This window comes from Rhipicephalus sanguineus, unplaced genomic scaffold (assembly GCF_013339695.2).
Source record: "Rhipicephalus sanguineus isolate Rsan-2018 unplaced genomic scaffold, BIME_Rsan_1.4 Seq985, whole genome shotgun sequence".
In the NCBI taxonomy this organism is placed as follows: Eukaryota; Metazoa; Arthropoda; class Arachnida; order Ixodida; family Ixodidae; genus Rhipicephalus; species Rhipicephalus sanguineus.
The window spans coordinates 6,187-26,075 of NW_023616430.1; positions in this window are offsets into that span (position 1 = coordinate 6,187).

Genomic DNA, 19,889 nt, shown 5'->3' on the forward strand with positions numbered 1-19,889 from the left:
CGCACTGATCATCAAGCACTTACTACATTACTTTCTGCTGGATCAGAGGGCGACGCCCATTACGCATTTCACGCTGGTGCGCCAGACTTTTGTACGACAACTTCACTGTACAGTACTGCAAAGGTTCAAATAATGTTGTAGCAGATGCACTTTCCAGTCTGCCTTTGCAACTTCCAGTCTCACCAGACTTGGAAGAAGAGATAATCTCACTTGTCACTCCATGCATCAGTAAAGCTGATCTACAGGCAGCAACTGCTGAGGATACCACTTTGCAACAAGTAATTCCATACATTGCTAAGGTATGGCCAGAAAAGAAATCTCTTCAGCCAGAACTACTGCCCTACTTTGCAATCAGAATGAGCTGTCCTATGTAGACAACTTAGTTTTCCGTGCAGACAGAGTAAGCATTCCTGCTTCACTCTGCAATAAACTCGTACAGTTGGCTCATGAAAGTCACCCTGGAATTGTCAGGACTAAGCAGCGACTTAGAGAACGATACTGGTGGCCTGGCTTAGATAGCCAAGTTGAAACGTGCAGTTCGCGACTGTGTCGTATGCCAAACAGCAGAAATCTGCTAAACCAGTTTTTGCACCTTACAGCCTGTCCCATGGCCAAACAAACCTTGGGAAAAGCTAGGCATGGACATTGTCGGTCCACTCGAACGTGCTCCTTTCGACTGCAGATTTGCAATCACATTAGTTGACTACCACTCTAAGTGGCCTGAGGTTTGCTTTACCCATGCAGTCACTTCAGACCAGTAATTACATTTCTGTCAGCACTTTCAGTAGGGAAGGTTTTCCAGAAGCAATCGTCACGGACAACGGTCCACAGTTTAAATCTCAAATATTTGAGAAGTTCCTCTCCGACAGAGGCAAGCATCTTTGCTCTCGAACTACTATCCACAATCTAACGGTCAAGTTGAACGCTTCAACCGCGTTTGAAAGAGCAAATTCAGCTCGCTCAACTTGAATGCGCCCACTGAAAAGCTGTAACAGAGTACTTAGGCACATAGGCCTGACTGGCTGCCCAGGCGACGCTGCGAAAACGGTGCTAAAAAAGCGCCCCCTACGACAAGTTCTTTGGTTTCGAGTAGTCAGACTGGCGGCCGCATGCAGCTAGCACTAAGCTCAGATGCGCAATGGAGCCACCGCTGTCGGTTGTGCTGCGCTTTGGATCTCGGCCAGTTTCTGGCGTGGCTGAGTTCTTCAGGTCAAGCAGTCTGCGTAACCGCAGAAGCTCGTCATCGTCAAGTATGTTACGACGTGCAGGAGATTGAAGGAACCATTCGGCGCGCTGCAACTCGCAAGTGCAGCGAATCTCATACGACGTTGAACTCGAGTTAAGTTTTACGAGGCATGCTCGCGCGATTAACGACAGTGCATAAACGAAAAGATTGCTGTTAAGAAGCCGACATGATTTGCATTACACGACGAAACGGAATCAAGAAAGGTCCAGTGACGAAGGCTAGCCGTCGGCGGCCCGAATGAGCGCATTCGCGTCGTGTGCCGTTTTCTGCCGCATTCAGTCGCAAACACACCTTTTTCCCCATGCACGGTCGTAATTTTCAACATTTGCTTAGGGAATTCGTCAAATTCTGTCAGCGTGCGGTGGCGGTCGAGAAGCGACGGCGCGCAATGTTTACAGCCGGCCGCTGGAAGCAGCCGGCTGTAAGCTGCCGGAAAAATCGTAGGCACATACGCAGGGTAACTCATGGCATCGTTTTTCTCGTTTCGCACGAAATGCCGGCTGCATATCCTCGTGATCGTCGTCGGCAGCCACGGCGTGGCTGGACTGCACACAGGGAATATATACATATATAAACGCGTGCACGCGCGTACGAAAAGTAATCAGCACGTTACGTTGCAAACCACGTTTTGCTCGCGTACTCACTTCACGCGTCGGACGGCACGTATCCAGCGGTTCCGTCGCTCCACTTCGTACGGCTTTCAGGGGAACCAGTAAAACCGTACATTAGGATCCTTACCCCCTTGTTCGAGGCAATTAACCACGCAACAGTAACGGCGGCGACCGCGCTTCGGGACCGCGCGCTGCTCAGAGTCGTCGCCCAGACCACCTGCTTTCGGCACGGTTTGTTTGAAGCAGGGATCGCTCGTCAAACATGTCAGACTCTGCGGCATAGCGGACAAGTTCCTGCGTACGTTTTAAGCACTTTTTGAGCCTGAAAACTAGGCGCAAAATTAAGTAAAACGCTTAAAGCAACTGAGACCTGCGTAACTCGCCGGTCGGCGTCCATTTTTGACTACCCAAGCAACTTCGGCGCACGCCACCAGGCTCCGCCACAGTACTCAAAACTCCAGCGCGTCAGCCCTATATCGCTTTACGCCTCAAGCTACTACAGGCTTGTCGCCTGCACAACTTCTGCATAACCGCCAACCGCGTCTGGAATTGACATTGCAGGGTTACACCCGAACTCTTCCGCTCCTTCGCCAAGTTTGGATCCTGTGAGAACACGAGTGTTCCACAGCAACAGGCAACTAAGCAACGCATTGATTCTAAGCGTGGAGCAAAACCTCCTAAGCTACAAGTGGGCCTCAGAGTTAAAGTTCGTCTGCCAGGAAGCAGAATAAATACAGAGGTCCTTATACAATCCTTAGTCAAACTGGATTCAATTCCTTCCGCCTTAGTGATGGCGACGTCTGGATTGCATCAAAGCTGGTAGTTGTTCATGCTGAGCAGAATGCAACTCCACAGCAGAATTCATGTCCCCACCTAACACATCGTCTATGCAACAACATAATTCCTCCCCACCTCCATTCTTCTGCAGCTCCACAGTTAGTGCGACTTCCACTAACCACCTTGCAGGCACCTTCACAAATCGGCTGATGTGCCCAGCCCCAATGCAACGCTTCTCGAAGGGGGGATAGATACGTCGACTAACATGCCGACTACGGAAAATCTCGAAACTTTGCCGCGTTCGCTCTCCGATGAGCGTGTAGGTGAGCCCCAAGGCTCAAATTCTTCTACCAACCATCCCCTTCGTCCCAACGGCACCGAAGAAAGCCGACACGGTACAAGGACTACGTTCCTTGATATATACATTTTTCATAAACTCATGTTTCACATACTACTATACTGCTTATACACTACTTTATATACAACTTTCATATATTACTGCATAATCCTTTTTGGGGGGAACATATAATGGTGACTGACATTAAGTTCCTAACTACTACTTATACTAGTTCATAAATAGGCTCATGCAATAAAAATAAAAATCCATTACATCAAGTTTAGTCAAACTACGTCAACTCTGGTCACATAAATATTGTTCTAATAAAGAATACATTCCTACATGTGATAACTATTGTATAATGATGTTACTTATTTTGCACATTTTCTTACAAGATGTTCGAGGATTGTGTGCCAACGTGTTACTTCATACAAATTCTTCAGTGCCTTACCACTGTATAATGTCATATACAGAGTACAACTCCTTTCCTTTTAGGGGAAGATGATGTGGTGTCGCGCCTTACCAGTTTCGGTTTCGATTGTGTGACGCAGAGTGCCACACAACGGGTATTTCATGTACGAATCGTATGACCAAATCTCTTGTTAATAAACTTCAGTACCATCCCCGTTCTCCGGCTGTCTTGACGCAACTGCGGGCGCTCCGGCGCTGAGCCGCCTTCCTAGCCCGCCGGACGGTACCTCCGGCGGCGACACTACAGTAAGCTCCTTGATATCTAGAAATGCCAGCCACAGGGGCCTGTGTTCTTTTAGGGGCGAAGCTCCTATAGCGGCACCCGTTCGTCCCGTAGTAATGTGTAACCAGTCTTAAAAACGGAGGGGGCGTGCACACTGAAGGGCCCTAAAGACAATGCGCTGCGACAGTACGTGATATGTATCGCCCTTTCCTGCGCTTCCCCTCTTTCTCCCCCCCCCCCTATTGCCTCGCGGCGCAGCGGCGCCGACGCAGGCAGCGTCGCGAGGCAGCGTCGCGGCAGCGTCTTGATTGAAAAAACCGACCGCTCGCGCTGCACAACCGTTCACTGACCACCCCGTAGATATAGGCACTGGATTTTGACCTCCAAGGTAGTGCGTGTGTGCGATTTCTCCTGTGCGTGATTAAACAATGAAAATTCACAGCGTACATGTAAAATTAAAGTGAGCTGCAAGTCGTCATAACTCTCATCGAACCTTTAGTATAAACGCGCCGATCTCACGTCGGTGATGATGTACTGGGCAGAATTCACGGTTTACCGATGAACTCAGCAGCTTCCCACTCATCATCATTCACCCGTGGATATGCTGTTGTTACGTCATATTTATTTGGGGTCGTAGAAGGTTTCGCAAAGGATCGAGGGGTCGGTGACGCGGGGCTAGAGACAGGCGCAGGTCCCGCAACTAGGTTTTGTGCCGGCGAGACTACGGAGCTCGGCCTGGCGGGTAATGCCTCGGCCGGGCTACCTTCGTCCCCAAGAACGACACATACTCAGGTGGTCACACGTAGACTATCGTGCACGGACCTCTCGGGCACGGTGACCCTTGACTACGTTGCTCTTCTCGGGTGATGACTCGCGTAGACCTGTCTGGCGGGTAGTGCCTCGACTGGTCTGCTGAGAGCGATCGTCCCCAACTCCGAGGCCGGCCTCCGCTCCCCTTTTTAAAGGGGTCCCTCTTTGGGGGGAAGGGGGAGGCGAAGGTCATCCACCGCTTCGTCGTCGCTCGTCGCTAGAATTTTTCCAGTGACTCTAGCGACGAGCGACGACGAAGCGGGTGGATGACCTTCGCCTCCCCCTTCCCCCAAAGAGGGACCCCTTTAAAAAGGGGAGCGGAGGCCGGCCTCGGGGCAGTTGGGGACGATCGCTCTCAGCAGACCAGTCGAGGCAGTACCCGCCAGACAGGTCTACGCGAGCAGTCCACCCGAGCAGAGCAACGTAGTCAGGGTCACCGTGCCCGAGAGGTCCGTGCACGATAGTCTACGTGTGACCACCTGAGTATGTGTCGTTCTTGGGACGAAGGTAGCCCGGCCGAGGCATTACCCGCCAGGCCGAGCTCCGTAGTCTCGCCGGAGCAAAACAACCTAGTTGCGGGACCTGCGCCTGTCTAACCCCGCGTCACCGACCCCTCCATCCTTTGCCAAACCTTCTACGACCCCAAATAAATAAATGACGTAACAAGTGGTGGAGGTGCGGGGTAAAGTAACGCAATGGAAAAAGAAGGAGTCCAGACGCGCAGAGAGCGCAGGAAAGCGGTAAAGACAAACTTGGCTACGAGTTCCGCGTGCGGTATGAGGGCGAAGAAAAAAAGCGGAATCTCCACGAGCGCTTCGATTGCCTGTTCAGCTATGCGAAAAGAACAACGCCGCTAAGCAGTAACAGATGCCAGAGAGAAAGAGTTACGCGTACAGTGCAGCTTGACCCGACGATAACGAACGAGTAGAGGCGAACACCATGAACCGGCGGCCGTTCGCTCCACCTCCCGTTCCGGGGAAAAGGCGACGAAGATCTAGGTGACTGGCTACACCTGTACGAGCGCTACGGCCTAGCGCTGGCATGGACCGATGCGGAGAAGGCCGACAACCTGGTGTTCGCGCTGGAAGACGTTGCGCGCGACGGTGGTATGTGACGGCCCTGCGAGAAAACAGACTAAAAACATGGAGGACTGGCGAACGGCGCTGAAGGAAAATTTTTCGGGAGACCATGTTCGAGAATGGGCATACATACAGCTGCAACAAGACAGCAGCTGCTCGGGGAGACGCCCCAGGAATATGTCTCGGGCATCCTGCAGCTCTGTGCCCGCGTGAACCCCGAGATGCCGGAGTCGGAGAAACTTCGCCATCTTCTGAGAGGGCTAAGACCCGAGATGATGGAGCAGAGTGGCCATAACAAACCCAGGTGCATCCCAAGAATTTCTGCAACATTTGCAGAGACTGACTCGCGTTGTAGCGATGGCAAGACACGCCCTTATGGCAATGCCGACGCATCCATTGCCGGGGCGATACACGGATACGTTCCCGCTTACAGTTCAGGACACGAGTTCGCGGGTTGACAGTGTCGGGATGCTGAACGAGCCATCTACTGTGCTGTACGCTCCGACCCGCCAGGAAACACCCGACAAGAGCACGGTGGCAGCTCTCAGTGCAATGCAGGAAACACTACGTGCCTTGACAGCAGCAGTCGACCGGCTCGGGCAGCAAGATCGACGGCCCTTCCCTCGTCGTACTTCAAGAAACACGAACGCGCAAGTCATCTGTTTTCGCTGCAATCGATCCGGACACATCGCAAGGCAGTGTAATGAGCCAATCGCTCCGCTACAAACTCATGACCATCCGGGAAACTAGTAGGCCCGGGTCATGGTGTCCGACCCGGCGAACAACAACGGACTCCCGTTTACGCGACCTTCCACTAGACGCAACTAATCACCCTTCCGGCCACGATTAACGGGTACAACATCAGTGCGATTATTGACACAGGGGCTGCAGTGAACGTGGTGTCCGAGGCGCTGGCATTGAGCTTGGGCAGTGTTGTGCGGCCTACTAGAATACGCGTGAGATCGGTGAGTGGAGAGGTTGTGGACTCGTGCGGGGAAACTGAACTGGATGTACATATTGGGGGCAAGTGAAGGTGAGGGCTACTTTTGAGGTGCTTTGAGGTTTCCCGCATGACTTCTTGTGCGGCCTACCATTTTGCCGTGCGGGGAACCTTGTCCTAGACTTTCCAAGGAGCAAACTGGTACTACAAGGCCATGAGATAAGTCTATCCCTTGAGGAAGACACACCAACTAACCCTCCGGACACGGCGGCCGTGCACTGCCTAGACGAGCTACGTATTCCTCCCAAGTCCGAGGCCATCATTGCCGTCCGGATCGCTGCAGATGGGCCCTATTTAGTGGAACCTTTGGCTCAGGAACGAGAGACACCCTGCCCCATAGTGGCTCGCACTTTGACTATTGTTCGTGACCGGATCGGCTACGCTAGGATTGCCAACCCAGACGACACACCCTTGGTCATGCCAAAGGGTGCAGCCCTCGGAAAGGCGACGCCAATTGTCAAAACAGTCCTGTGCGCATCTCTTTCCTACAGGAACATGGTCAGAGTAACGAAGTACAACTGGGACGAGATTAGTCACAAGAAGAAGCTCGACAATTCCAAGCCTTACTGAAGCAATACGACCACATTTTTCAAGGGCTACAGGTCCGATCGGACGAACAGACGTGGCTGAGCACAGTATCGACACTGGAACGTCTCAGCCAGTTCGGCAGAACCCTTATCGCAGCTCGCCGGTCGAGCGCCAAGTCATTGAAGACCAGGTTTCAGAGATGCTAGAAAAGGGTGTTATCCGTGCTTCTACTAGTGCATGGTCATCGCCGGTAGTATTGGTACGCAAACGCGACGGGTCATGGAGATTCTGCGTCGATTTCCGCAGACTAAACTCTGTCACAAAAAAGGATGTACACCCTCTGCCGCGTATGGATGACATCATGGATAGGTTACAGGGATCCAGATTCTTCACGACCCTGGATTTGGCCTCGGGGTATTGGCAGATCCCCATTCGGGAGCGGGACAAAGAGAAAACTGCCTTTGCGACAGGATCTGGCTTGTACGAATTTAACGTCGTACCATTTGGCTTGTACAACGCGCCCGCAACGTTTCAGCGCACGATAAACAAAGTACTGGCGAGCCAGCTCTGGAAAATATGTCTCGCTTATTTGGATGATATTGTGGTGTTTTCAAGAACAGCGGAAGAACACCTGCGAGACGTGCAACAAATTCTCCAGGCTGTAGAAAATGCAGGGCTGCGTCTGCAGCCGAGCAAATGCCACGTTGGCTGTAGTAGCATCCGCTACCTTGGACATATCATTGACGGCTGTACTATCCGCCCCTACCCTGAAAATATCCGCGCCGTTCAGGATACGAGGGCTCCATCGAACCGCAAGCAGGTGCGTAGTTTCTTGGGCCTCTGTGGTTACTATCGGCGGTTTATCAGGGACTTCGCAGCATTGCGCGACCACTCAACGAGCTCACCAAATCAGACGTCAAATACTGCTGGAGCCAGGCATGTCAGGAGTCCTTCGACCAGCGACCCGGTCCTCCGATTGTTCAATCCTGACCTACCCATTGAAATCCACACAGACGCCTGCGGCTATGGGATCGGTGCCGTGCTTGTGCAAAGGAATGGTGCGGAAGAATATGTTGTCGGGTACGCAAGCCGGCACTTGAACAAAGCAGAATTGAATTACAGCACGACTGAACAAGAATGCTTAGCTGTTGTCTACGCAACGAAACAGTTTCGACATACATATTCGGCACGCCGATTACAGTCATCACGGATCAAGCCAGCCTCACGTGGCTGATGACAGCGAAAAACCCCCATGGTCGACTTGTACGATGGAGCCTGTTGTTACAAGAATTTAACATCACACTGAAGCACCGCCCAGGCCTCAAGAACATGAACGCCGACGCGCTATCCCGACTATTTTGTGACCCAGCACCAGCCGAGGAGGAGGAGCTGCCCCTCCTTATGGTATCTCTAGATGATATTGCAAAACTGCAAAGTGAGGATCCCTTCTTACGACCAGTAATTAACCACCTTCGGAAGCCAGAACACCCGTCGCAAAGAGGATTCGTAAAATGGCAAGGCCATTCCGCCTCGTCGATGGAACATTGTACCGACGAGCCAAGGGCTTTGCGGAAGAACGACTAGCGTTAGCAGTTCCTCGCACACTGCGTCGCGAGATTTTGATAAACTGTCACGACGACATCACGGCCGGTCATCTCGGGATTGGGAGAACTCTGAAGAAAATCAGGCAGCGGTACTTCTGGCCGAAAATGTTCAAGGAGATCACACACTATGTTCACCCAATGGGCAACCAATAACTTTGGGACGTCTATCGGACCACTTTACTGGACATTACGTACATCCGGCGGATGCACGACAAATACCGTGGGACGTTCAACGGGACGTCCGCAGGACTATATGGCGCAAAGGAATTGAACATTCCGAGTTAATCCCACCGGGCGTCAAAACCGGATATTCGGACGTGCTTGGACGTATGCAAATTCAGTAAAAATCTTACCCGAAGTCCAGAAAACGTCCGTGTAATGACCCATATGCTGGACACAGTGAGCCTTTTGGTCATTATCACGTGCAGAGCTGGACTTTCTGTGTATTTTTGGCACCTTCAGGATATCATATCCTGAAGGTGCCCAAAAATCCACAGAAAGTACAGCTCTGGACGTGATAATGACCAAAAGCCTCACTATATCCAGCGGGGCACCAATGGGCTCATTGTAAATACAGCTCAAAAATCGAGACGCAGACAATAAAAGTAAGGACACAAACAAGCGCTTCTTTGTGTCCTTACTTTTCTTCTACACACCACTTATATCCAATTTCCATGTAGAATTCACATCGGTTAACTACTGAAAAAATAATAAATCTGAACATGCAGAGGATGAACACGTACTTCATAAATGACGTTTAGTGTATGGAGCACAAATAATCATGCTTATCAGAAACAATAAATTATCCAATGATCTTGTAAAAGCGGCTTTATTAATGAATAAAGCGCACCGAATGTGGCACAAAATACGACAGAAGGTGACCGCACAAGGTGAAGATGATTGACGCAGCAGCAACATAAATTCAAGTCTGCATGAACGCACTCCAGGTCCCGTCAAAGAAACTGCGCTGGCTTCACACAAGCTGGCGTGGTCTCGGGCCTCATGTCTTGTACAAACAGCGGTGAAGAAAAGCTGCATACAAGAAGAAGAAGTAAGCTAGGTATAATTTACAACAAATAATTGAGCATCAAGTCATTCTAAAGACAGATTTCCAATTACAGATGTGCACAAATGCGTCATGTATTTATTAACGACAATCATAACTACTCACAAAGCGAGGCACCTGTTGTAGAATCGTTGCACTATTTGTCAGCGACAGGCCGGCATGGTTGTAAGGAAGCAAGCAAGCAAGCAAGCAAAAACTCGCTCGCACGCATACACCCACCCACACACGAGCTGTAACCCGCAAAAGAACAAGATGACCGACCTGGAATAGGGCGAGTAAGTCTGGCTTACGATTCGCAACGGCGCGTCCTCCGTATATAGTTTCGCGTTCGACCAAGATACAACCACCAGCAAAGAACTGTCAAAAGTTCTAGCAGTAATGACGAAAAGTCAGGCACACTTAATTTCACTTACCGAAAGAAGTAGGTTATCCGAATAGCTGCTTGCTAGCTGCAACGAAGGTGGCGAGCAGATCAGGCCATTGTTGTAACGGACCGTCGGCGAAAACACGCAGTAGAGCTTGTTTCACGAATCACTGATGGAAAATATGCGGCAAATATGGCATGAGCACAGTTACTTCATGCCAGATAACAGCCAGTGAACCGTACAGAAAAGCTGGCACGCTACACAAAATGCGAAACGATGACAGCCGAGCTGCTGCCAACGCAAAACGACGCGACGACGCCAACGGCGTCTCCGCAGTCGCCGGTGCACAGCACGATCGCGAAGGACACGTTTCAACATGAGTGCCGCCGAAGCTGATTGCACGGTGCGCCGCATGGTGCGCCGGGTGCGCTGCGTGCGTGCCTGCGTTTTGCCGGTTTTACTACTGTTGTCAGTCGCTGCTGTGCGAGCGTGCAGTTAGAGGCATTGTTGTGAAACAAATTATTTTGGGGGTATGGTTGTCTGCGTCATTTGTTTGAGTAAAACCGACGGTAACCGCTCTTTTGACATGCCGTTTTTGTATATTGGTCCTTCTCGAGAAAACATTCGAAGAATCATTGAGATAGTCGTTGTGCACTCGTACTTTCAGACAAATGTCTGAAAAAATGTCTCGAACTAGGCGTTATGAACTTCTTTGGCAAAATAGACTCTGGGTATGCCGTAGCTGTTGAAAATGCTAATCTGGAAACAACTGGCCCAGCTGGGACCAGTTCAACTGGTTTATGGTCAAATTCCCAGTTGGGACCCACTGGGACCGAATTCCCAACTGGGACCCATTGGCAACTGGTCCCAACTGGGAATTTGACCATAAACCACTTGACGTGGTCCCAGTTGGCACCCACTGTCAACTGGTCCCCACTGGGAATCCTGCCATAAACTACTTGATCTGGTCCCAGTTATTTCCAGTTGGCAGTGGGTCCCAGCGGGGGCCAGTGGCTCTTACTGAGATCTCAATAAGAGCCAGTTGCCCGTTGCAAATGGTGTCCCATTAGGAACTACTGTCTGAAGCTGGTCCCATTAAAAATTAAACCTGATGTGGCTATTTAATTCCTGGGGCTCCAGTACAAGAAAAAAAAACAACCTTGGATACTCCATCAAATGTTATTTTACAAACATTACAAACACTCAAATTGTTTAGTGTTTGGCGGCAATCCTGAATTTTTTCCGTGACCAATGGGAGAGCGTTCCTGCAAAATAAGAGGTAACATATGTTACATGCCTGTCTCAGAATAGCCATATCAATTTATTATACACAGCAGACCAGCCTTCTAAAAATTCACACTGCGAACACTATTCCAGAGATCATGCCGGATGTAATCCGATTTTTTTTAAGCCGCTTACCTCAGCGCCAAAAACATAAGAACTACGGGAAGTAAGGCGATCGAAAGCATCTCTGTTTCCACTCGAATGTATGTACCTACAGATGCAACAGGTTCGGGAATATCCATTTGCAGTGCAAAATATGGGCCCCTTTGCGCTTTCTTTAAAAATCGCGGACAGAGCTACAAATTTGCACGAGTATACTTTATAGTTATTTAGCATGCCGTTCAAATACTATTGCACGGCACTCGTTTTCTGTGATGCTCCAAAACAAATGGCAGAAAATTAGCAAGCACTCCGCACAAACCCCTAAGCAAACATATTACAGAGCAGTGCCGAAAGAACTTGTTTACAATGCGGCGTTCCATCGTCTGAACACTCAAAACACTTTGCATTGCATTATATCAAGATGTTCTCTAGGATATTGAACAACTAGCACTTGAAGCATAAGTGATATATAGTTACCTTCAAACGGCTGCATCGCCGACAAGGCGCAGGCTTGCACAGCATTCCGCACACAATGGATCCACATATCCGTGTTGTCACAGGAAAAAACACTTGTCCGGCGTTCACCCACCCATAAAGACTTCCAGAGACGAAACTGTCGGACACTAATTCGACAAAATCTAAATTACGCACGCCATGACTGCACGTTCCTTTTGAAAAACAGCACAACTAAGCACCGCTTCCACGGACCACCACCACAGAACACTTCCACCACTCGGCAGATAGCCCTCATACACATGTGGTGTACGAAACTAGTACGGCTGTGGTTCTAAATTTTCTGCCTTTATTATCGAGCTTCTTTCTTCCATTAAATAGTGCGGAATTGGCATGAAATAATTCTTTTCAGTTTATTTTATATGTAATCTTTATGTTTCATTACTTCACTACTTCATTTGTTTGAGCGTATGAGATACGAAACTGATGTGACGGCTGTCGAGGCAGTTGGGGAGAGAGCAGAGAGTGTGGCGTGCGTTTGTGTCGGCAGCATGTCGGCGGCAGGCTCGGAAGTGGTAGCTCTTGGCTCTGCTCGATTTTTCTTTGTCGTACGGAAGTAATCTCTGTGCTGCACGCAAGCCAATCGAGCATGCATGCTCTCAGTGAGACAACGGCAGTATTAACACCTCGACGTCAATCGGGCCCGCTTCGCCTGCGGGTATCCGCGATGGACGTAAAAAGATTGACAACAGCTGATGACAGCAGCGAGGACAGCAGACTGATGCTAAAGCAGCGTACGTTTGAGTGCACTGGTGCGCATTTGCGCAACGGAATAATTGACGAAATACACGATTTTAAAAAATCATATCAGGTGAGGTAAGACTGTTTATATTATTGTAATGGGCTTGAAACAACGCGAAGAGGAGGATGACGTCTAAACAAGAAAAGATAGTTCATTCGCAAACCATGAGACGCCATTTTCTTAACCTCTCATCGCCCTATCATCTGTGTTCATAACGGCCCCTTACAATACTAGGCCAGTGATCAGGTACCCTTCTGTGAGTATGACACAAAAAACTCTTGGATAAAACCCATTCGCTCAAGTCCAGCAATGCTACGTCGTATACATTCGCGTTCAATTTTTTTTTTCGTTCACTGTGAAGAATCGTACAACCAGAGTAACTGGTCGCACTTCGAGTTAGCGTACAATTGGGACCATTTGCTTCCAATATAACTGGATGTGGTTTCCAACTGGGACCAGCTGCCTCCAGTTCAACTGGTCATGGTTCCCGTTGGTGGCCAGTTGAGTTGTAACTGGGACCAGCTGCTAACTGGAACCAGTTGCAATTGGAATCAACTGGAACCAGTTGAGTTGTAACTGGGACCAGCTGCTAACTGGAACCAGTTGCAACTGGAATCAACTGGGACCAATTGGTTTCCAACTGGGGCCAGTTGGCCCGCAACTGGGACCATTTGATCCCAGTTAACACCAGTTGAAACCAGTTGGATTCCCAGTTACACATTTTCACCTGGGAAGAGTATGCAAGCACATTTGAGGGGCGAATTAATGCTATATTTAAAAATGCATATATTTTTGGTCTTCTCGTAAACTAAGACGTTTTTTAGAGGTTTTGTGTTTCGTGGGAAGAAACTGCAGTCACGTTCACGTATGTGCGTCACCCATTCACCTTTCTCCTAAGCACGTAAATAATCGCGAGAAATGCCATGAATGCAATGCATACATGCTCGCACAATTATCCATGAATTATTTCCTCAATCACATATTTTCCGAAAGATAAAAATTAGCGGCGGTTTCCATATGTTGCAAAATCAGTTTCACGCATTGTCAGATGAACTAGCGTGTAGCGGTTTGCATCCAAACAGCTTTGAAATGTCCGCACGGCCATCTCCTGTCGACGTCCTCTTTATCCACGCCTGGATTATTGAAAACGTCCACGTGCTATATATTCTTGGACGTCTGTCGGAAGACCTTTTTGGACATCCAAAACGCGACGTCCGCTGCACGCCCCGTGAACCGCCGTTCTGGGACGCGGACGTTAGGCTCTTCTTCGGGCGTCGTCAGGATATTCGTTGTCCATTGGGCAGTCGTGCCCCGACTGCCAATCAAGGAACGTACCAAATACGAAACCAGCAGGAGAACTACAGCCCTTGGAGCCAACGCTACATCCGTTCCAACAAATCGGTATGGACTTTGTCGGCCCACTTACAGAGTCTGAGGACGGCAACAAGTATATTGTGGTAATGATTGACTACTACACAAAGTGGGCGGAGGCAGTAGCGACGCGCGACGCGACGGCAGATTCAGCTGCAAAAGCCTTCTTGGACAGGGTCGTCCTTCGCCATGGTGCCCCTGAACGCATCATCAGGGATCGGGGCCGCCACTTCACTGCAGCAATGATGGAAGAGCTATTCCGACTGACGACTACCAACCATGCACGCACGACGGCCTACCATCCGAGAACCAACGGCCTCTGCGAGAGATTCAACCGCACATTGGCCGTCATGATTAGCAAATAGTGTCATCACACCAGCGGGATTGGGATCAATTCCTTCAGTACGTGCTCTTCGCCTATAATTCATCGGTACATGAGACGACAGGTTATTCGCCCTTCTTCCTCCTCTACGGAAGAGAACCTACATTACCCATCGACGCGGCCCTCGGACTCAGGGATTGTGAAGTGCAGACGGCTTCAAACGAAAGCGTGGCGGCGCGATGGGAAGAGGTCAGACGACTTGTCACCAGGCGTGAGCTCCAAAGTAAAGAAAAAAGTAAGGAACGCTACGACGTAAAGCGGCGCACACAGAGCTTCTCCCCTGGTGACCTCGTTCACATAAGAATGCCAACATCAAGGCGTGGAAAGACAACCAAGTTCGTCCACCCATTTCATGGGCCTTTTCGTGTAGTGAGGCAGACTTCGACAAATGACTGGGAAGTGGAAACTAGGCGAGGGCGACGGGAAATAGTGAACGTTGAACGGATGAAGCCGTACATCACCCGCGAAATTGCAGACGACGTCACAGCAAACCTCCCAACAGGCATCGAAAACGACGGAAACATAGAGAGTGAGCGATGCCCCAGCGGACCAACCCAGCGACGATGCAAACACAGCCGGTCCCATGGGTACACACCACCCATCAGTGGCGGTCTTTGACAGTGATAGTGACAGTGATAGTGATGCCGTACCAGGAGTGTGTGAAGACACAGCCGACTCCGTGGGTACACATCACTCATCGGTGCCAGTGTTTGACAGTGATAGTGATGCCGTACCAGGAGTGTGTGAAGAAACAGCCGATTCCGTGGGTACACGCCTCTCATCAGTGCCAGTGTTCGACAGTGATAGTGCTGCAGCATCGAGAGTGTGTGAACGAACATCAGACCAAATCAGTGACAACGCAAATGTTACCAAACCAGTGCGCGAGCGCCGATTATCAGTGCCAGTGAGTGAAAGTGAAAGTGCCAGTGCCACGGACAGCGATGACGAATTTTTCGACGCTGCGGACATCGCAACACCCGAGTGGGACATGACTGCGAGCGCCAACGACGAAATGAACACTAGGCCGCGTCGACTGTGCAAAAAGCCTTGGCAAGATTTTGTTTATTATTATTGTTTAGGCGAGCGAGGACGCTCGTGTTTTTTGGGGGGGAAAGTGATGTTGCGCGGGACTATGCTTGGAAAATAAAGAGTTGCACGGACCCTCGAAAGATGGCACTGGGGAGTAGCGACGAGTCAACGTTTATAGAACCAGGTAAGTTGCAAAACTCCCCGCGTCAGCCAACCCGTCGCGCGGCGCCGGGACAGCTTCCGGTTTGGTGCGCTGGCGGCGCAACAAGCTTCCGCTAGCAGACGAAAACGCGTAGTCTGCGTGGCAAACGCCGGGGCAGCCGTTCAGAAAGGGCTCGGTTGTTTACTCGCCGACTGTATATTATCGCGATTTTTCGTTGCGCTGCCGCTGCAATGTAAAACTGAGTAATATTTAGCAGCGGTAAGGCAAAGTCAGTAAAGCTATGGCTTTCAAGACCGTCCAAGATAACTGACGCTTGATAGCATAGCATACGAGTCTGTCCATTACCCTATAAGAAATTAACTATATATATGGCGCATTCTCGTAGCGTAATTATTTAGCTAAAGCGGATGCTTGGGCGTGTTGGTACTTATATCTTTTCATTTTTGACTGTGCAAGTATTGCGTGGTGTTAACGAATAAATCTTTGTGTAATCCTTTTTCTGGTGCTCCGTAGTTTTTCGCGCTATTTTTTTTTCGATAATTCTTCACTTTCACTTTTTTGAAGTGAGGAGTTTTCACTTTGTACCGCGGCTGTCGTTACTTGTAATTATTGAGTGGTGAAATCGCCGAGTGTGTACTGCACGCCACAATTTCAGTCCTGCTACAGAAAGAAAAATTGTATTTATTTTTCGCACGTAATGCAGAGAAACAATTTTTCAGATATTGCATGTATGGTGTGATGCACACAAACGGCACAACTTATTTACAGTCTCAGGCATTAAACCTTATCAAGACAGCTCTAATTAACTGTAAAAAATTATTTACAGCACACTTTTTAGAATCACTCAAATCAAGGCAAGTTCGGGAATATCTTTGGAACGCAATCTTTGACGAGGCTCCTTTCCGCTGGCGATTTCAACCTTAATTCTTATCGTTGACCGTGTGAGTGAAAGTCTTCAGGATGTCTTCCTCATGAATGTGCATATCACATACAAGTGATATGTCGGACAGTTTCTTGTCCATACGAGGAATGGCGCGATCCCACGTCGCTCGCTGGTCAAGGTCACGCGGGGCACAAATAGGTTACCAACCGTCTCGTATTTCGCGGGACTGTCCCGATTTTTATACAGCGTTGCGAGCCGTCCCTGTCGGGACAGCTATATGTCCCGGATTTATTCCGTACCGTCCAGTTAGAACTTTTATGTGATCCAACGCACGCCCGACAACGCGCGTCACGCTCCAGAACACAAAGTTCTCACGAATAGCACGCACGAAGCAATGTTGCGGTGGCTAGCGGTGGCTAGCGGAGGCTGCGAAGAGCTTCAGTTACTTTCTCTGAACTTCTGTGCGAAACGCGACAACTTTTACGGATACATTCTCCAGCAAGAGGAAGTGTCGCGAGCAGCACGTAGCCAGCTGAAGAGGCCGAACCATTGAACCCCCCCCCCCCCTCGACCCGTCCCGACTCCCTTCATTGAAGAGTTGGTAACCCTAGGCACAAAAGAAATGTAGGGGTGTCTCGGAACAGAACATGTCGCCATGGTGAAGACACGCAGCATATCCGAAGCACAACAGAAAACGCCAAGCTGTTTGCGCAGAAAGCAACATCCACGGATACTGACGCGACGCGCCGCAACGCGGCCGGAGTGAGTGAATCCTGTTGCGACAGCAGCGCCACATCTGTCGCTGATGGCGGCGGCGCCGCGCAACATCGCTCAGTTTTGCAACTGACCTGGTTCTATAAACGTTGGTTCTATAAAGGTTGCGACGAGTAGAGTCACTAGAAAAATTTCAGAGTATCGCATCTGTTTTCCGCGTGCCGCCGCCGACGCGATTGGCTTACCCGCATCACGTGACCTCTCGCCGCCATATCCCTTCCAAGCGCTTTGGGTGCAGGCAACGTTTATAGATACTTTTTCAGTTCCGTAACTCCTCCGCCGAAGGCGGCCGCCACTTTTACCCAGGCAGTGAGAGGGCACCACAGTCGTGAATAGCGCTGTCGCGCGCGCGGGCACACGTGTTCTTTCCCATAGTTGCTTCGCCGCGTGCGGGGCTGTCATGGAATGTTTTTCCTGGGTGTGTTGGCTGTGCATGCGCGAGGTTACTCTTGACGACTTCGGTGAATTCAGACAACCGAGCATTCCTTGCGAGAGGAAGTCAAGCAGTTTTCAAGCTTTGCGATGCCAACTTGTTTCGTGCCCGGCTGTGCCAGCTGGTAGAAAAGCGGCACTTTTTTGCGCCGCCGCCCGATCCGCAGCGTCTTGAAAGCTGGGTGCGAGCTATTTCTCACGCCGATAAACCGCGGAGCAAAACATGCAAGACCATATACCATAGCGACCAAGTTTAGCCACTTGTACCTTGCTTAGTGCATTTGAAAGCATCTGTGGAAAAAAAAGCGTCGTGAGGTCCTCGTCCAGAAACATGCGATGAAAGAGAAAGTGTGCCAACAGCTTATGTCCATGCCATTCCGTGACCTCTCAGGTGCTTCTGACGACCGTGGGTACTGCACCATTACCAGAAGAACGGCTTTTTGTTACCTGGCAGGCTACGTGGCTTTCAAATTGAAGAAAACAACGCGTTGCGAGGTCTGCAAATACGATGCCCTTGGTAGGCGGGATTCCCTGCCGCTTGAGTCCATGCTGGTCACTGTGCGCGAATGTGTCAGTGCTAGCCTTTCAGAGAAACTGCTTGCACGTAAGCACGTACGGTAGAGCGTGCCATCAAGCATGCTAGCAAGGACACATTTTTGGTGACCTGTTTTGGGGTGTGCTGAATGCTCTTATAACGAGAGGCACAAACACTGTTGGTTTCACTTTTATTTACTCCCATGCACTTTTTTGCGCAAGCCAAATGCTTGGAAAACAGCAGTACCATTAGGGCATATAGAGAGAGCGCAAGAAAGCAAGCTTTAAAAATTAGCTGGCAGCAAACCTGCCAACACAAGCGTAGCCAGGAAGGGGGTGGGGTCAAACTTCCTCGTCCGATATTTTTCGATTTTGCATGTGTATATATCCACGCACTCATACAAACGCACGCACGAACACACAAAAAAATGTGATTGACCCCCCCCCCCCCAGGTCCGTAGCCTGGAATTTTTTTTCGGGGGTGGGGGGTACTTGCTGAAAACCTTGACTATTTGAGAAAAACACCTATTTTCATTATTTATTTTTGGTAAAAACACATACTTCAAATTTTTTGAGGCGGGGGGGCCCTAGCCCCCCCCCTGGCTACGGGCCGGCCCCCCCTCCCCGAATATAATGCCTGGTTATGCTACTGCCTGCCAACAATGCTGTGCAGTATCTACGCGTGTAAAAAATTTCCACGTTCATTTTGCATACCAAGGATCTCGGTTTGCTTTCACAATGTAATATTTTTTGCGATGCCACCATGTTCGAATTAATTGACCAAAATGCATGTTGCTTGTCGTTTTGAAACAATACAAATGCGCATAATCATTTCATACAATGCAAGGCTTTCGAAAACGTCACATAACGCGAAGTTGCAAAATTTTTACGCACAGAACATGGTGTGCTCTTGGCTAGACCACATTTTTTCATGTTAATGAACACACTAGAATTACTGAAATGATATGTGTCCGTCAGTTCTCGCGAAATCCGGGACACGCTTGCCAACCGCGAAAAATTCTCGGCGAATAATTCGAGTATATTGATAGAGCAATGTTTGATTCGTACCACAAAATGTTGTAAATTTCCCCGCGTTTGAGAGATGTTATGTAACTCTTAGTTTTCTACGTTTGAAATTCGTATTTTTGGAGCATGCTCAATCGCTAAACTAGTGTGGTCTTAACGAAACGGATATGGAAAGGCGCAGAGCGAAGCGAGCACGTTGTCATTGCCCAAAACTGACGCCTGCGAAGCGTGTCTGTACAGGTCTTTTCAAGTTTGTGAGCAATATAACGCGCACAAATTGAAGTAAATGTCCAATTAATGTTAAGTAAGGAGAGTAAAGACCAAGTACAGTGTTCGCGCAATTCTCATTCGGCCGTGTGCAATAGCTCATGCGAAGAAGCCCTTCATGCTAGCAGACGACCCTCGCTCTCCTAGCGCAAAGCGCGACTGCAGCGCTGTGGTGGCGGGTGCGGCGACAGGCCGCCTCCTCCCCTCCTCCCTACGCGCGCCGCGAGGAGATACGGAACTGAAAAAGTATCTATAAACGTTGGGTGCAGG